The sequence below is a fragment of the Tamandua tetradactyla genome, chromosome 14 (genome assembly GCF_023851605.1).
Source record: "Tamandua tetradactyla isolate mTamTet1 chromosome 14, mTamTet1.pri, whole genome shotgun sequence".
In the NCBI taxonomy this organism is placed as follows: domain Eukaryota; kingdom Metazoa; phylum Chordata; class Mammalia; order Pilosa; family Myrmecophagidae; genus Tamandua; species Tamandua tetradactyla.
In genome coordinates, this window is record NC_135340.1 from 30,888,196 (window position 1) to 30,908,282 (window position 20,087).

At 39.4% G+C, this 20,087-nt stretch overlaps 1 pseudogene; it reads right to left on the bottom strand.

Annotated features, from left to right (window-relative positions):
• Positions 1 to 9,816: 9,816 nt before the first annotated feature.
• Positions 9,817 to 10,665, bottom strand: LOC143655273 (protein SET-like; annotated as a pseudogene).
• Positions 10,666 to 20,087: the final 9,422 nt, after the last annotated feature.

Genomic DNA, 20,087 nt, shown 5'->3' on the forward strand with positions numbered 1-20,087 from the left:
TGCATACCTGGGATGAATCCTACTTGGTCATGATGAATAATTCTTTTAATGTGTTGTTGGATACGATTTGCTAGAATTTTATTGAGGATTTTTGCATCTATATTCATTAGAGAGATCGGCCTGTAGTTTTCTTTTCTTGTAATATCTTTGCCTGGTTTTGGTATGAGGGTAATGTTGGCGTCATAGAATGAATTAGGTAGTTTTCCCTCCACTTCGATTTTTTTGAAGAGTTTGAGGAGAGTTGGTACTAATTCTTTCTGGATGTTTGATAGAATTCACATGTGAAGCCGTCTGGTCCTGGACTTTTCTTTTTAGGAAGCTTTTGAATGATTGCTTCAATTTCTTTACTTGTGATTGGTTTGTTGAGGTCATCTATGTCTTCTTGAGTCAGAGTTGGTTGTTCATGTCTTTCCAGGAACCCGTCCATTTCCTCTAAATTGTTGTATTTATTAGCGTAAAGTTGTTCATAGTATCCTGTTATTACCTCCTTTATTTCTGTGAGGTCAGTAGTTATGTCTCCTCTTCCATTCTGATCTTATTTATTTGCATCCTCTCTCTTCTTCTTTTTGTCAATCTTGCTAAGGGCCCATCAATCTTATTGATTTTCTCATAGAACCAACTTCTGGCCTTATTGATTTTCTCTATTGTTTTCATGTTTTCAATTTCATTTATTTGTGCTCTAATCTTTGTTATTTCTTTCCTTTTGCTTGCTTTGGGGTTAGCTTGCTGTTCTTTCTCCAGTTCTTCCAAATGGATAGTTAGTTCCTGAATTTTTGCCTTTTCTTCTTTTCTGATATAGGCATTTAGAGCAATAAATTTCCCTCTTAGCACTGCCTTTGCTGTGTCCCATAAGTTTTGATATGTTGTGTTTTCATTTTCATTCGCCTCGAGGTATTTGCTAATTTCTCTAGCAATTTCTTCTTTGACCCAGTCGTTGTTTAGGAGTGTGTTGTTGAGCCTCCACGTATTTGTGAATTTTCTGGCACTCTGCCTATTATTGATTTCCAACATCATTCCTTTATGGTCCGAGAAAGTGTTGTGTAAGATTTCAATCTTTTTAAATTTGTTAAGACTTGCTTTGTGACCCAGCATATGGTCTATCTTTGAGAATGATCCATGAGCACTTGAGAAAAAGGTGTATCCTGCTGTTGTGGGATGTAATGTCCTATAAATGTCTATTAAGTCTAGTTCATTTATAGTAATATTCAGATTCTCTATTTCTTTGTTGATCCTCTGTCTAGATGTTCTGTCCATTGATGAGAGTGGTGAGTTGAAGTCTCCAACTATTATGGTATATGAGTCTATTTCCCTTTTCAGTGTTTGCAGTATATTCCTCACGTATTTTGGGGCATTCTGATTCGGTGCGTAAATATTTATGATTGTTATGTCTTCTTGTTTAATTGTTCCTTTTATTAGTATATAGTGTCCTTCTTTGTCTCTTTTAACTGTTTTACACTTGAAGTCTAATTTGTTGGATATTAGTATAGCCACTCCTGCTCTTTTCTGGTTGTTATTTGCATGAAATATCTTTTCCCAACCTTTCACTTTCAACCTATGTTTATCTTTGGGTCTAAGATGTGTTTCCTGTAGACAGCATATAGAAGGATCCTGTTTTTTAATCCATTCTGCCAATCTATGTCTTTTGATTGGGGAATTCAGTCCATTGACATTTAGTGTTATTACTGTTTGGATAATATTTTCCTCTAACATTTTGCCTTTTGTATTATATATATCATATCTGATTTTCCTTCTTTCTACACTCTTTTCCATATCTCTCTCTTCTGTCTTTTTGTATCTGACTCTAGTGCTCCCTTTAGTATTTCTTGCAGAGCTGGTCTCTTGGTCACAAATTCTTTCAGTGACTTTTTGTCTGAGAATGTTTTAATTTCTCCCTCATTTTTGAAGGATAATTTTGCTGGATATAGGAGTCTTGGTTGGCAATTTTTCTCTTTTAGTATTTTAAATATATCATCCCACTGTCTTCTAGCTTCCATGGTTTCTGCTGAGAAATCTACACAAAGTCTTATTGGGTTTCCCTTGTATGTAATGGATTGTTTTTCTCTTGCTGCTTTCAAGATCTTCTCTTTCTCTTTGACCTCTGACATTCTAACTAGTAAGTGTCTTGGAGAACGCCTATTTGGGTCTAATCTCTTTGGGGTGCGCTGCACTTCTTGGATCTGTATTTTTAGGTCTTTCATAAGAGTTGGGAAATTTTCAGTGATAATTTCTTCCATTAGTTTTTCTCCTCCTTTTCCCTTCTCTTCTCCTTGTGGGACACCCACAACACGTATATTTGTGTGGTTCATATTGTCCTTGAGTTCCCTGATACCCTGTTCAAATTTCTCCATTCTTTTCCCTATAGTTTCTGTTTCTTTTTGGAATTCAGATGTTCCATCCTCCAAATCACTAATTCTATCTTCTGTCTCTTTAAATCTATCATTGTAGCTATCCATTATTTTTTCTATGTTTGCTACTTTATCCTTCACTTCCATAAGTTCTGCGATTTGTTTTTTCAGTTTTTCTATTTCTTCTTTATGTTCAGCCCATGTCCTCTTCATGTCCTCCCTCAATTTATCGATTTCATTTTTGAAGAGGTTTTCCATTTCTGTTCGTATATTCAGCATTAGTTGTCTCAGCTCTTGTGTCTCATTTGAGCTATTGGTTTGTTCCTTTGACTGAGCCATATTCTCAATCTTTTGAGTGTGGACAGTTATCTTCTGCTGCTGGCGTCTGGGCATTTATTCAGATTTCTCTTGGTGTTGGACCCAGCAAGGTTGTAATATTTTTCTGTGAAATCTCTGGGATCTGTTTTTCTTATCTTGCCCAGTATGTGGCGCACGTGGCACACGTTTGTCTCAAGTGTTTGGAATGGGTCTCCCCCAGTCACCGATCTCCGTGGCCTGGGGATTTCGGATCCAATTCTCTCCGTTGGATCAGGGGCCGCGCGTGGTGGGGGCGTCAGCTGCCGTGGCTTGAGGGGACCCTGTGGCTGGTTGCGGGCCACAGCGGGCCTGGGGGATTCCCCACCGGACCAGGAAGCCTCCCGTGGGGGGGGCTACCGCTGCTTGGATAGCCCTCCTATCCGAGACTCGTATCCGCGGACTCGAAGCAGAGACTCGAAGCCGCCCGCAAAAGAGGGGTGCCGCCTGCCTCGGCTTGGGAAACTTGCTTCTCCAATACTCTCAGCCGGCTCGGAAAGGAGGGAGGGAGTAGCTCGGACCACCGCAGCTGCTGCTGATCGGGAAATCACGCGCCGCTCGGGGGTCTCACCGCAGCTGAGTCTCGCAGTCAGTCTAGCCAGCCCAGACTTTGGATAGCCCTCTGATCTGAGATTCGTAGCCGCGGTCTCAAAGCCAAGACTCGAAGCTGCCCGCAGAAGAAGGGTGCCGCCTGCCTTGGCTTGGGAAACTTGCTTCTCCGATACTCTCAGCCGGCCCGGGAAGGGGGGAGGGATTAGCTCGGACCGCCGCAGCTGCGGCTGCTCGGCAAATCACGCGCTGCTTGGGGGTCTCGCCGCAGCCAAGAGTCGCAGTCAGACTTGCCAGCCCAGACTTTGTATAGCCCTCTGATCCGAGACTCTTAGCTGCGGACTCGAAGCCGAGACTCGAAGCCGCCCGCAAAAATGTGGCGCCGGCCGCCTTGGCTGGGAAGCTTGTCTCTCCGCGTCCCTCAGCCAGCCGCAGCAGAGTTTCGCAGTCAGACTAACCAGCCCAGACTGGGTTACGCTGTGTGTCCATTCCCTGCTGTAGCCCCGGGAGCTGTTCTGTACTGTTTCTGTTCACCTATTAGTTGATTTGGAGTCGGAGGAACTAAGATGCATGTACCTTACTAAGACGCCATCTTGGATCCTCTGTCGACCTAGCCTAGCTTTTAATAGGCCATTCTATTGTTCTCTAGATGGATGACTTCTAGGTAATATGATATATGGCAGGATCAGTGTAACCAAGATCTTTAATCCATTGCTATACTTCTTAAGCTACAAAATGGGTCTCTTGGCAAAAGGTAATATTGTGTAGAATCTTTGTGTTCACAATTCAGTTATTGTGTAAATTCTTAGATGTTAGCCTGACAGAACCATGCAAGCACAGAAGGTAAAGTCCTAGAATCACTACCTCTCTAGTTTAGAAGGAGTCTAAAGTAATCAAGCTGCCCCAAGTGATGGGATGCTTTTCTAGAAAAATGTTGGCATATTGAGTGTTCAGAGCAAGTCAACTCTGGCAGGTTGGGAATCCAGTAGTGTAGACAGCTATATAAGCATTAATAAGAGAGATCTCATGCTGTTGGGCTCAAACATAACCTTCATCCTTGTGCAAATTAGCCCATTGCACAAGCATTTGGGTAACCACAAAGGTAGTCATTCTGTCTGTTTGATTTCTGTAGTCCTCTTCCAGGGAGGGAACAATTGATCTCATAATTTGTAGCCCACTCTTTTAAGTCCATCCATATGCCTTTTCCCCAGATCTAGTCTCTGATCTCCCAATCTTGTTCCTTCCAGACCTCTGACCAACTTGGTAAGCCATTCATCATCCAGGAGTCTTAACTCATGCCACTTCTCTCTCCATACAAACTGGACAACCAAGAATGATTGTTGAAGCATGGTTCACCAGGAGAATTTTCCTTCACCACTGTTCCTTAGGGCCACTATAGGGTGGAACTCTCGTCATTAGCAGTCCTTTTTCAAGTGGTGTCAACAAAACATCTGGTCTCCTTAAAACCCCCTCTAACTGGAGGACTTTTTGGATCCACTAGTTCAATGTCAGCCCAGTCCTTGTATTCAACAGCCCCCAAAAGTTATAGGTTTGAGAAAGTCATTAATATGTTAAATATAACATGTTTATATGTTATACTTAAATATAACATGTTTATATGTTATTTGTTATATACACATAAAGAAAGGAAAAAGCAATGATTTTCAAAGTACACTTCAATAAGTAGATACAGAACAGCTTTCAGAGTTTGTTATGGGTTACCATTCCACTATTTTAGATATTTCCTTCTAACTGCTGCATAAGACTGGAGGCTAGAAGAAATATTTTTTTGTGTGTGAAAGATAACATGTATACCAAAAAGCAATACATTTCAAAGCACATTGCAACAATTAGTTGTAGAACAGATCAGAGTTTGATATGGGTTACAATTCTACCCTATTAGGTTTTTATTTCTAGCTGCTCTGAAGTACTGGAGACTAAAATAAATATAGTAATTCAGCAATCATACGCATTTGTTAAACCCGAACTTCTCTGTATAACTCCACCATCATCTTTGGTATTTCTGCCACTCTTTAGGGGCATTTGGACTATTCCCATTCTCACTTTTTCATATTGGAAAGGGCTGTTGATAATATGGGATAGGGGGATGGAACTAGTTGATGTTCTGGAGAAGTTGGCTGCTTGGCATTTCAGGATTAATCTGGTCCAGGGACTCACCTGGAGGTTGTAAATTTCTGTAAAGTTACCCTAGTGCATGAAACCTTTGTAGATTCTTTTTAAAATAACTTTTAATTGTATAATAGATCATATAAACAAAGCAAAGAAATAAAAAAGCAATAGTTCCCAAAGCACTCCTCAACAAATAGTTACAGGACAAATCCCAGAGTCTGTCATGGGCTACCATATGATCCTCTCAGATTTTTCCTTCTAGTTGCTCCAGAATATAGGAGGCTAGAAGTCATAAATATTTTTTTTATCATCACGATCGACTTTTTTTCTTTTTTGTGAAAAATAACATATACAAAAAAGCAATAAGTTTCAAAGTACAGCACCACAATTAGTTGTAGAACGTATTTCTGAGTTTGACATGGGTTACAATTCCACAATTTTAGGTTTTTATTTCTAGCTGCTCTAAGTTACTGGAGACTAAAAGATATCAATTTAATGATTCAGCAATCATATTTAATTGTTAAATCCTATCTTCTCTGTACAACTCCACCATCACCTTTGACTTTTCTATCCTTCTCTTTAGGGGTGTTTGGGCTATGGCCATTCTAACTTTTTCATGTTGGAAGGGCCTGTCAATAATACAGGGTAGGGAGATGGAACTATCTAATGTTCTGGAGAGGCTGGGTCCTTTAGGTTCAGGACTTATCTGTTCCAGGGACCCATCTGGAGGTTGTAGGCTTCTGAAACGTTACTCTAGCACGTGGAATCCTTGTGGATTCTTATATATTGCTCCAGATGTTCTTTAGGATTGGCTGGAGTGGTCCTGGTTGGGGTTTGGCAGGTTATGATTAAAGTGATAAAAATTTTAAAAAGGAACAAAACGGAACTACTGGTGTTGAAGACCACAATAACCGAAACGAAAAATACCCTAGAATGTTTCATCAGCAGATTGGATCTGGCAGAATAAAGAGTTGGTGAACTTACAAGCAAGACAACTGAGAATTCTACCACTGAGCTACCCTTGCACCACCACAAGACAAGACAATTGAGATGAGTCAGGCTGAGGAGCAGGAAGAAAAAAGAATTATGAGAAGTGAACATAGCCTAAGAGAACTATGGGACACACAATCAAGCACACCAATACGTGCATTATGGGAGTGCCAGAAGGAAAAGAAAAAGAGAAAGAGGCAGAAGGACTATCAAAGGGCTATTCAAAGAAAACTTCCAACCTGAGCAAAAGAAGTGAATATGAACATTCAAGAAGATAAACAAACACCAACCAGTACAAACTTGGAGAGAAATCTACCCAGACAGTAGTCAAACTGTCAGATGCAAAGGACGAGGAGATAGTTCTGAAAGTTGCAAGAGAAAAGCAACATGTCATGTATAAGGTAGTCCCAGTTAGATTAAATGACAGTTTTTTTCAACAGAAACCATGGAGAAAAGAAGGAAGTGGGATGACATATATAAAGTGCTGAGAAAAAAATAATTGCCAACCAAGTTTTTGTATCTGGTGAGACTTCTTTTAAAAAATGAGGAAGAGATTAAAACATTCCCAGATAAACAAAAACTGAAGAATTCATTACTACTAGGCTTTTCCTACAGGTAATGCTAAAGGGAGTTCTTTAGTCTGTAAAGAAAGGACACTAGACAGTGGGTTAAAGTGTCATAAAGAAATATAGACCTCTGGTAAAGGCAACTATATGATTAATTATAAATGCTTGTATATTATATTGTATTTTTGGTATGTAACTCCAATTCTTACTTTTGACAGGTGTCAAAATACAAATGCATAAATCATGTTGAAAAATGTATGGTTTTGGACAGATAGTGTACAAAGATGTAATTTGTAGTAAATATGAAAAAAGGTGGGAGGACTGAGGAGCATAGGATCAGTGTATGTGTATGGTATGCTGTTGAGGTCAAGTCAGTATAAATCAATATAATGGTTATAGATTTAAGATGTTAAATTTAACCCCATGGCAGCCACAAAGAAAATATATAAAAATATTCAGAAAAGAGTGAGAAGGGACTCAATACGGATCAATTCAAAAAATCAAATCAATATGAAAGTAGGCATTAATCTAAGAACTGAGAGAAAAAAGCTATAAAAATTACAAAGACAAATTATCAAGATAGGAGGAAAAGAGTCCTGCATTATCAGTAGTTACTTTAAATGTAAATGAATTAAACTCTCCAGTCAATATGCACAGATTGGAAAAATGGATTAAAAAGGCATGACTTGACTCAACTATATGCTGTTTACAATAGAGGTAAGTTCAACTGAAAGACATAAGTATGTTGAAAGTGAAATGATGGAAAAAATATACTATGCAGGTAGTAACCAAAAGAAAGTTGGGGTAGATTTACTAATATCAGTAAAATAGACTTTACGTAAAAAATGATTATGAAAGACAAAAATGGTCTTTATATACTGATAAAAAGGTCAATTCAACAAGAAGACAAAAAATTATAAATTTATAGGCAACTATAGGCAGAGCCAAAAATATATGAAACAAATATGACATATTTGAAGGGAGAATAGATGGCTCTACATTCATAGTAGGAATATTCAATACATCACTTTTAATAATGGATAGAATATCTAGACCAAAATATCAATAAGGAAATAGAAGACTTGAATGATACTCTAAACCAACTAGACATATCTAGAACACTTTACCCAACAAAGCAGAATGCACATTATTCTCAAGTGCACATGGATTGTTCTTCTGGATAGACCATTTGTTGTCATAAAACATGTCTCAATAAATGAAAAAATATTGAAATCATGCAATGTATCTTTTCTGACCACACTGGAATAAAGCTATAACTTGATAATGAAGGGAGAAATGGAAAATTCACAGATATATGGAAATTATACAGTACACTCTTAAACAATCAATGGCTCAAAGAAGAAATTGCAGAGGAAATTAGGAGATATCTTGAAGTAAATGAAAATGAAAACACAATAATCCAAAATTTGGGGGATACAGCAAAGGCAGTGATGAGAGGGAAATTCATAGCTCCAAATACTTACATTAAAAAAGAAGAAAGATCTAAAACCAGAGTCCTAGCTTCAAAACTGGAGGATCTAGGCCAAGAAGAACAAACTAACTCCTAAAGTGAGCAGAAGGAAAGAAATCTCAAATTTGGAGCAGATATCAATGAAATAAGGAAACTATAGCTTAATTAATAGCTATACTAATATTAGCTAGAATATTAGAATTAAATATAACTTTATTCTTTGAACAGATCAATAAAACCGACAAACCTTTAGCTAGAATGACAAAGCAGAGAGAGAGAGAGAGGGGACAAAAATGACTAAAAACAGAAATGAAAATGAGGCACTACTACCCACCCTACAGAATTAGAAAGATTATAAAAGGATACTATGAATAAATCTACATGAATGAATGAGATACGTAGATGAAATGAACAAATTCCCAAAACATGCAAAATTTCTACACTCACTCAAGAAGAAATAGAAAATCGCAAGAAAAAAAAGCTAGTAAAAAGATGGAATCAGTAATCAAAGATTTCCCAACAAAGGAAGGCCCAGGACAAGATGGCTTGGTGGGGGGGGAGGATTTTACCAAGCATTCCAAGAAGAATTAACATCAAACCTGCACTCACTCTTCCAAAACATTGAAGAGGAGGGGACACTTTCTAACAGATTCTATGAGGCCAACATCATCTCCATAGCAAAGCCAAATAAGAATACCACAAGAAAAGAAAATTACAGACCAATATCTCTTATGAATATAAAGGCAAAATCATCAACAAAATACTAGCAAACTAAATCCAACAGCACATTAAAATAATTTTATGCCATGGTCAAGTTGGTTTTATCCCAGGTAGGCAAAGGTGGATCAACATAAGAAAATCAATTAATGTAATATACCACTTTCACAGAACAAAGGAAAAAACCCACATAACCATCTTAATTGATGCAGAAAAGGTATTTGGCAAAATCTAGCACCTATTCTTGATAAAAAGACTGAGAAGTCTAGAAATAGAAGGAAACTTTCTTAACATGATAAAGGGCGTATTTACAAAAAAAAAAAAAAACCCCACATCTAAAATCATTCTCAATGGTGAAAGACAAAGCTTTCCCTCCAAGATCAGGAACAAGACAAGGATGCCTACTGTCACTTCTGTTATACTGTGTCAAAGCCACAGTATTCGAAACAGCATGGTGCCGGCATAAGGACAAACATATACACCTTTGGAATCCATTTCAGAGTTCAGAAATCAACTCTCACATTTATGGCCAGCATATATATATTTTTAATAGAAATAACGAAGTCATCAAAATTTTATTGATTTTTAAGACAGAAAATGAGTTATATTACCCACACAATCAGTTCCATTACACAATAAAGTGACATGGTGAATTCTTTAAGAATTAGTTCAGTTCTGAATGGGTATAAAGATTCTACCATTTAAGATTATCCAATTTTTCTTTTACCTCTCCTTCCTCTCCCTCATCATCATCTTCATTTTCTTCTCCTTCATCCTCATCCCCTCCTTCATCAGTATCTTCCACTCCTTCTTCAACATCATCATCACCTTCTTATTCTTCTTCCCCTTTGTCATCATCCATATCAGGAACTAAATATCACCTTTGATGACCTCTCCTAGCTCATCTGCACGTGCATCAGAATGGTCGGCAAACCAGGCAAAGAAGCTCTCTGGTTCTTCATGCTGCCTCTTCCTGCTGGCTTAATTCTGTGTTTGACTTGAATGTTTCATCAAATCCTTTCCAGATTTGCATTTGATTTCAGTCGACTTTTAGGATGGATCACCACTCTCATTCAGATGAAATTCTTTGGAGGGAACTTTATTTTTGAAGTAAAGACTTTCATCAAAATAAAATTCTATTCTGTAACCTGATTTAATATCTTCGAACTTTGTCACTTCAACTCTTGTCAAATAATGCGGTGCCTCTTTATCTTCCTCCCCAAGCAATGCAGACACTTGTGGATGGTTGACAAATGTTGTTACCCCAAAATTGGGGATTTTGGCAATCAATTCTGACCTCTTCTGAAAGAATGGTTGTGGAGTATATTGTATTTCTGTTCTATTTTCAAAATCTGCTCACTGGCTTGTTCATTAAGTCTGTCTATTTCATTTTGTACTTCTTCAATATGTTCAATTGCTTCCTGCTGTTCTTTTTCTCCTTTCGGCAAGTTCAGAGAAGCCGATGTTTCCTCTGGCCTGAAACAGGAAGCAGCTTTACTTTCTTCATTTGAGGCTGGAGCATAGACTGGCATTTGGGGGCCATGCTGTTAATTCCAATAACCAGAGCCAGAGAGAAGTGTTTGCCTGGAAGAAGCTCAGAGAACTTGCCAACTGATTTCTGAGAAGTCTTTTCCACTGAAAAGAATATTCTCTTCAACAAATGGTGCTGGGAAAATTGGATGCCCATTTGCAAACTAATGAAGGTAGATCTTCACCCACATCCCCTTCTCATACCATATACAAAATAAACTCAAAATGAATCAAAGACACAACTGTAAGAATAAGAACTATAAAATACCTAGAAGAAAACATAAGAAAGTATCTTCAGGACCTTATGTTAAGCAATGGTTTCTTAACACAAGGAACAAAAACAAAAAAAAATAGGTAGATGGGACCTCATCAAAGTAAAAAACTTTTGTATATCAAAGGACTTTATCATGAAAGTAAAACAACAACCTACACAATTGGAAAGTATATATCTGACAAGTGTTTAATATCAAGAATATATTAAGAAATCTTACAACTGAAAACAAAAAGACAACCCAATTTTTAAAATGGGCAAAATATTTGAATGGATATTTGTCCAAAGAACCTATAAAATGGCCAAAAAGCACATGTAAAGCTCAACATCATTAGCCACTAGGGAAGTGCAAATCAATATGATATTGAGAATGCCATTTCACACCCACTAGAAAGGCTACTAATATATAAAGAAAGGAAATCACAGTATTGCAGAGGATGCAGAGAAATAGGAACCCTCATTCATTGCTCATAGGAATGTAAAATGGTGCAGTCATTGTGGAAGACAGTTTGACATCTCCTCAGATAGTTAAGTATAGAATTGTCATATGACCTGGCAATCCCATTTCTTGGTATATACCCCCAAAATTTAAAGCTGGGACTTAAGAAGGTATTTTCATACTAATGTTCATAACAGCATTATTCACAATTGCCAAAGGATGAAAGCAACCCAGGTGTCTATAACTAATAATGGATAAACAAAGTAAGGTATATACATACAATGGAATATTATTCAGCCATAAAAATGAATGTTTTGATGCATGTAACGACATGAATGAATTTTGAAGACATCATGTTGAGGACAATAAGCCAAACACAAAAGGGCAAATGTTGCATGATCTCACTGATTTGAAATAATTAGAATAAGAAAACTCTTAGAGTCAGAATCTAGAATATAGTTTACCAGGAACTGCAGTGTGAGTAAGGAATGGAGAATTAATCTTAAACTGTACAGCATTTCTGTTTGTGGTGATGGAAATGTTTTGATAATGGATGATGGTAATGGTAGCCCAACGTTGTGAATGCAATTAATGGCACTCAATTATATATTTTATCATGGTTAAGGGGGAATTTTTGGTTATATATATATATTAGTGGAATAAAAACATTTTTAAAAAAGTAGGACTGTACAACACAAAAAGTGAACCCTAATCTAAACCTTGTGTTATAGTTAATAGCACAATTATAAAAATGTTATTTCATCAATGTTAACAAATGCACTATACTTAATGCAATGTGTATAAAGCAATAATGATGGATATATGAGAACTCTGTATGTTATGCTTAATTTTTCTGTAAACCTACAGCTTCTCTGATAAAAAAGTTACAGGTTTTTCCCTTTTCTACAGTACACCATTTTTCTAGTATTTCCCACTGGGGAAATATTTATGGACTATTTAGTGTGTACTTGCAGTGCTACTGCATCTCCTTCCATAATGAGATTGCCATCCCTTTAATAAATAGGTTTTGTATCTGGAAACTGATGGATTGCAATTTTGCACTGGGTGGCTGACATTTACCTTTGTTCATCAGATCCCTACTCCACTATACAAATAACATAACACCGTATGTGTTAGACCGGGTCTTCTAGACAAAGAAAACTAGCAGGAGATATCTGTAAATATGGGATTTTTTTTTATTAGCTAATATGGTTGAACTTCAATGTAAGGGAGTAGATAAGAGTGAATGACTCCCACTAGAAATATGAATGAGTTCTTGTATGAATTACTTCAAAGATATGATTCTTGTATAAGGGTACAGGGGGGAAGCTGTTATTTCATGCTGTGAGCTATGTTCAAAATAAAACCATCAGCACTACTACAGCAATAGCAGAGGTAAATAATGGGGTGAGGGACAAGAGTTAAGAAGAGGTTTAGATCTCCTATTTGATGAGAGTGTGTTTATTGTTTTCTGTCTCTTGGAAACAATGAAATTATCTAAAATTGAGAATGTTGATGGACTGTGGACTTTGGGCCCTCTACATAATGCCTGATGAATGCTGGTGGCTGAAGGAAGCGCCTTGGAAGCCTAATCCTCACCAACCTCTCCTAGCTTGCACACTCTCTCGCCTCTTCCCAAAAGTGGACCTGAAACTCCAGCGTCCCGATTTCTGGGCCAGCCTCCATGGCCAGGTCCCGGGGCTGCTCGACTGGGACATGGGAAATGAGTCTTTCTTGGCTTTTACCACCACCCACCTATCCTTAGCGGAGCAAAACCTTGCCAGATACAGACTCCGAATAGTTGAGCTCCCAAAACTGCCTCTGGAGAAGAAACCCAATCCTGACAAAGATGGTCCCAAATATGGGATTTTTTAAAGTATCTCATGCAACCATGGGAGTGCAAGAATCCAAATCTGTAGGGCAGGCTACAAGGCAGACAACTCCAATGAAGGTCTTCAGTGAACTCCAGGAGAAACAACTGGGCACCATCACCTGGCCAAGTTGACACCTGAACTTGACCATCACACCCTACTTTGATGTTCATCTTGCCTCTAGGAACAGAGGTTCATCTTTCTTGCTTCACGGAACTTTATGGTTAAGCCCCCTTGTTACCACTTTGGCTTGGGAAACAAATGGTTGGTTCTCTGACTTCATGTAGTAAATATACTCTAAAACCTCCACCTACCAGGGATTCTAAATCCTTTCTCAATAGTTTGTCAAGTCAGTCCCATCATCCCCACCTCATTCGTTGTAGGCCATTGTCATGTCCAAGATTCAAGGAGCAATCCCTTCATCCCCACTCCAGGTGACCTTGCCAGCATGTTAAATCTGAATTATGAAAGAGTACTCCCATATCAATAAGGTGCCCCTACCCAACATTATATCCTCCCTCCTTGATCCAATACCCTCCACATCCACTCATGCACAGTCTCCATGTTTCTGATGGTTCAAATTTGCCAAATTCAGAAATTCGTTTGATGCATATACTAGTTTCTCCAGGAGCAGGACTGCATTTTCTGATTTGTGCTATGTTGTAACCTGATCCAAGTTATGAGACAGGAGGCAGTGTGTGAAGGCACATGTGGATCTTGTGGAGAAAAAGGATCAAAAATGCGTGCCTTAAGTGGAGTCTTTGCAGTCTCTAAGAGTAGGAGGCTGTTCCCCTTTAACAAGTGCTGACTCCTGCTAGCTCAGAGGATTCAGAGGAATCTAACAGTCTAAGAATATCAGCTCATCTACCTAAATAGTCCCCTTCCAGTTCACAGAGTTCTCCCTTTTATCAGAGTCCTGACTGAGTTAGGAGACCTTTTGAGGTCATGTATTCAACCTTCATTGCAGCCTGTCACTCGTATAATAAAGTCTAGGGGCTGATTTTTAGCACATTCTGGCCAAAGGAGATGAGATCTCTTTAAATTGTGTAATGAAGGACTTCCAACTTTCACAGAATGACTTGAGTTGATATTTGGCTAATTGAGGCTTGTCGTTTTCTTTCTCCAAGGCTTCTAAAACAGTTAAGAAAAGCCAGTAAACTTTCGATCCTTATAATTATCACTGTCCTTATATTTCTCAAGGGTTCTAACTATCTCATGACCCACACTTAATCTTTACCTGCACCTCACCCCATTTTAGGGATCTTGGGATGCTATTACCCACTAGGGGTTATGACCATTCCATTTCCCATCATCAGTGGAGTCCTTATTTCCATTTGAGTGGGAGTGATCCAATTCTAAAATCCTATCCTTAGGATCGCTTTCTGGTATCAACTATCCTAGCCTCTGGTCCCTGCCTTCAAACCCCTCAATAAACAAAAAGCAGAGTCTACTGAAGGCAATTTCTTTGGGAATAATCCAAGGGAGAAGGAGAGAGGAAATGGGGAAAGTGAAACACAGAGAAGAAAGGAAAGCCAGTGCAAAGGTGCATTATCCAGTTGGTCGTCATGGTGGAAGACTGGGGCTTGAGCCCAATGGGATCTGCTGAGAATAATATAGAGTGTGTCTTGAAACCTCCACCCAAAGGTTGGGTGGAGGAATATTTCTCTACTAGCTTTCATCCCCTCATTGACCAAGTGTTGTCCCAGGGCTTATTATCTCTCTTGTAGTTTTGGAATGCTTATGTGTGAATATGTCCCTTGCCACAACATTAGAGAGAGTCTGGGAAGAGAGTAAGAGAAATGTGGTGCAGCTGAGGAAAGGTGTTGTCATTTTCATCTGCATGAAGCTTATTGCTGCAGCAATGGAAAGAGTAAAAGATGAGCTGAGTGCAGTGTCTATTACCCTGACATTTGTGGCTTTTTTCTCTATGCTTTTGTTGCCTATTATTTTAAAACATCAAAATATATTCAAATGTAATAGATTCTTTACCATTTTCTTCCTGTTTCCTATTACTGGATTTCAAGTACTTGAAGAAATGCCTGAGACTTTAGACACAGCAGTCACTGGCAGAGACTCTTATGTCACCAAGACCCCAACCTCAAAGTGAGAACAAACTATCTCCTCTGGGCTACGCTCAGTTTTAAACAATAAGATAAGGGACAAAGAGAGATAAGAGTGATGCTCTCTTTCCCCATATTTTATGAAAATAAGGATTCTAGAAAAGCAACCTGGTTTTATTGGACTGAGGAGATTCTGCCTTCTCTAGCATCTGGTAACAAATTCATGAAGTATAGGGGATTTCACACCCCAAAGGTTGAACTTGGACAAGTGAGAGAAAGAAAATGGGAAGCTTCTGGCAGATAAAGGCCTTGTCCTTTTAGTCCCAGATAGACTGTTCTGAGGCCTAGTGATTCTCTTGAACCTCCCTAGTTTGGGTTTGCACCCTTCAATAATGTATTAGCATGGAAGCTTTGCCTTGGGTTCTGATTTCTAAGGAAACTGTTAAGATATGGTCCTATAGCTGGTGTTAGATTGGGATTGGATTCTCAATGTAATGATAAAGTCCCAGTGCTACACTTCTGTCCTGCCAATTTCAGACCCCCAGAAGAGACAGCAACCCCTGGAGCCAGCCACATATCAGGAATTAAGTTCAGCCAGACTCATATCTAGTTCAGGTCTCAGAGGGTTGCTCTCTTTCAGCAGAGACAAGAGACAGCAAGGATCTTCTCTCTTGTTTATATTAAGGAGAGAAAACCCAGGCCAGCACCAAAGTTATAACCTTCTAACCAAATTAAAAGGAAAGTTTGGGGCCAAGATAGTTATCCACATATCGTCTCAGTCATAGGAAAAGCACAACCAAGCTAATGAGTGATGCAGGGGGAGGGAAGGAGTTAGATACTTCCTCCTAAGTCCAAACTCCATGCCTCTACAGTTGACAAGTGTCCTTTTGTTACCTGAACTCTTCTCTGTGCATCACAGCAGATTGGTAGCTCAAAAGAGAACTTTGAGGGCACAGGGCCAGGACATCAGGCTTAACTTGTTTTTTCTTGTCTTTGACTCAGCCTACCCTTGACTCAGCCTACCCTTGACTCAGCTTTTCCTCAAATTTGATTTGGAAGCAACTGAACTTGCAATAATTTAAGGAATTTCAGCCTTCCCCTATCAGTTCCATTCAACAAATATTTATCAAGTGTCTGACCTGTGGTAGTCAAGTTATTATACACAGTTCCCTAGGCCAAGACCATTCATAATACATTCACAAACAGGCACTAGCGATATGGCAGGGCAGGTTTCAGGAATGAGGCGAGGGTGAGGGAAGTGGAGTGGGGAGGATGCAGGAAAAGGGGGGTGGAGAAGGTGATAGACCTGCAAGGGATCTTGAACAAATGGCTCTAGAAGCACTGCTCTCAGGGTATGGAATACCTGAAGGAACAAGAGTAAATCTGGGAAGGGATAGGTAGCTGCAAGGTGGAAATTTTGTTGTATATTTTCAAAAAGAAGAATACACAGACTCCTTTCTGGCTCCAAGGTCTTTGGCTCCCTCTAACTGGCTCTCCTACAGACAGCCTGAACCTGGCATTTCCAAGTGAATTCACCTTCCTCCTCAAAATCACCTCTCGCATTTGTTGCATCAGCATCTCTCCAATCTCCGCAGTCAGCGGTTTGGGAGCATAACAAAATAAACCTCTGCTACTGCATGTTTATCTCTTGTATGGTGAATTAATGGTCATTCTTTTAAATAATGAAATGGTTGCCAAGCAATACCCCTCTTTTGTCACTACTGGATGCAGCAGGCTGTGGATATTCATGACAACCATCAGGGAGCTCTGGGCCCTGCAAAGTGATGCTCCAGGGAGACAAGGGAGAGAGGAAACTTGTTCCTCCGTCTGGACTTTGCTTTCTTGGGCCTGGGTTTTGAAGTTTAGTTATTCTTGAGGCACTACCAGGCCAGAGAAGAAAGAAGGCCCATGCTATTTGGGAGTTATGTGTGTGTCAGATCCAAATCTGAGACTTTTAGGCAGATTGATATTTGAGAGGGAGGTAAGAAGCTGGCTGATTATTATGCTATCATATCTTCCTGGGCTTCATCTGTCCTAAGAATCCTGCTAATAGTGTCTGTAAGATTCTTTACCAACACATAAGAAGTGATAGGACTTTAATGTCATCTGTGTTTCTTCCACCCTTGATAAGGGTGTTTAATTCATTTGTACTGGACTGTCTTTTTCAACTCGGTATAATCTCCACCCCCTTTTCCATTGCCCTCTGCATTACAGGGAAAAAAAGAAGCTGGAACTCCCTTTCCCAGAATCATTTTCCTGTGTTATTCTGGGTTAGAGTCTGCCACTTAAAGGCACTCACGGGAGATGTGAAAAGCAGAAGAGAAGGAGAAGCTGGAGCTTCTATTGGCAGTTGTGAACAGATGCTTGGGGATGTGATGAATACGATTTGTTGTAACTTCTGGGAAAACTCCTGAGAATCACCTGTGTTGGTACTGTATACAGCTGTGACTATTGCCAGCAGCTCCATGAGACCAGCAGCAGTTTCTAGGTCTCTTCCTCAGTCCTTTCAATCATTGTGCAAGTGTCTAATTCTTTGCTTTACAACCTTTTCTCTTTGGAATGCTGAAGTACTCCTTTTTTATTGATAGAGCCCTTGCTGATACAACACTACTGCAGCCTCATTCACCGCTTTTGTTATGGTGGTCATAGTGGTGGTAGGGAGGAGGGGAATTCTTATTCTTGGCATATTTACTAGTACAGTAGACCAGGCAGATTCTGGAAAATTTTTTTAGCTCTTTAACTAGAGACCTTTGTTTATAGTAACGGTCACTCTTATGGAGCAGGACAAATAAGATTAGTCCTTACTTTTTCTTCTCTCATAGCCCTCTTCCATTTGCTTGCAATCAGCATGTTTGAGGCACTTCACTTAAGATGAACTAGTGGGCTAATGTATGGTCTGGTTGTAGTCTAAGATCGTTGCAGTGAATGACACTGAATAAAAGGGACAGATGTCTACCCTTAGTCTTTGGGCCATTTGGAGCTGTTTCCTCAGGAAAATGAATGTGAGTGTATGAGTCTGGAAAGAATTTTGCCAAACCACAAAGTCAGAGGGAACAGTTCCCACAAGACTGCCCTCACTTTCAGATATCAGTCACAAGTTTGGGGATATCTGGTACCACCCTCACTTCAGACCAGCTGGCAACAAATTGGGGGGTTCCCATGACCACTCTCAGGCTCAATAATTCACTAGAATGACTCAAAAAACTCAGAAAACAGTTTTAATTATGATTTCAGTTTTACTACACTGAAACAATGTAAATTAGAGCCAGCCAAAACAAGAGATGCATGGGGCAGAGTCTGGGAGCATCCAAACGCAGTTTCAAGTTGCCCTCATTCCACGAAGTCCTGGATGACATTACCTCCTCACAGACACAATGCGTGATAATACACACAGAGTATTGCTAACCAGCAAAGTTCAACCAAACCTTCGGTGTTCAGAGTTTTTATTGGGGCTTGCTCATATACCGCCTACATAGCTGATCTTTAGTCTCCAGCCCTCCCTGGAGATTTGGACTGATACCTTTATCTCCAGTTCCTCTGAATGTTGGAACTGAGTTGGTATGTTACAAGCCCCCATCATAAATCACACTGTTAAACTGTCCAGTGGCCAAAGTTCCAGGCAAACAAAGACATTCTTATCAGGCAGGACACTTCAGGAGCCCTGAGATCACCTCTTTGTGGATAAGGGCAAAGGCAGACCTCTTTGGTAAGGTTAATTCTTCATTACACAGTGTCACATGAGGAGCTTTTGTTTTTAGCAATCTGCTTTAATAAGCCCTTAGGGAGGTTGGCCCTTATTGCCATAGAAAACTATGGACAACATGGGGCTGTAGATGTCTCAGTGCACACCAGCTTTGTCATGTGATACATATTATGGTAGATTGAGTTATGTACTCTAGAAAATACATGCTCTTAATCTTAATTGCATTCCTTTGGGTGTGCACCCATTGTAAATAGGACTATTTGAAAATGTTGTTTTTAGGTAAAGTGTGGCTAACTGAATCAAGATGGGTCTTAATCCTATGACTGGAGGCCTTGTAAAGAGAAAGCCTTGGGGAAGAGCTGGAAGCCACAAGTCAGTGGAACCCAGAAGAGAAAGGAGAAGAACACTATCATGTGATGGGAAGGCCAAGGAACCAAGGATTGCTAGCCAGTCAGAATGCTACAAATCTTGGGAGGAAGCAAACCTTTAGCCTCCAAAACCATGAGACAATATATTCCCATTTTAAGTCAACTATTATGTGATATATGTCATAGCAGCTAGGAAACTAAGACCAGGACCATTGTACCAGACACTGCTAGTTCCCTGTCCATTTTCCCTGAGCACCCACATTTCCCACATATCTTTAAGGCAAGCACCTACTACATGTCTGAGGGCTTTTGGCTGGCCAAAGGACGTTCAATGAGTGAGCAGAAGAGGCCAAAAATGACGGATGGGCAGGATGGATAAATGGCCCAGTGTCTTCACCTATCATTTGGGACACCTCTGTGATATGTTCCCTTTCTGAGGCTTATTCCAGGAAAAGATCAAAAGGTGCTGAGCCCCAGTAGCTAGATTTGCAAGATTTAGCAAATAAAAACACAGGATGCCTAGTTAAATTTGGAATTTTAGATAAATGATGAATAATTTTTTAATCTATGTCCCTTTCAATTTGTGACATATACATGCTAAAAAGTTATTTATTGTTTATCTGAAGTTCAAATGGAATTGGGCTTTCAGTATTTTACCTGGCAAGCTAACCAGTGACCCAAAGCTATCACTTGCTCATTAAATTCCCCTGTATTGGCTTCCCT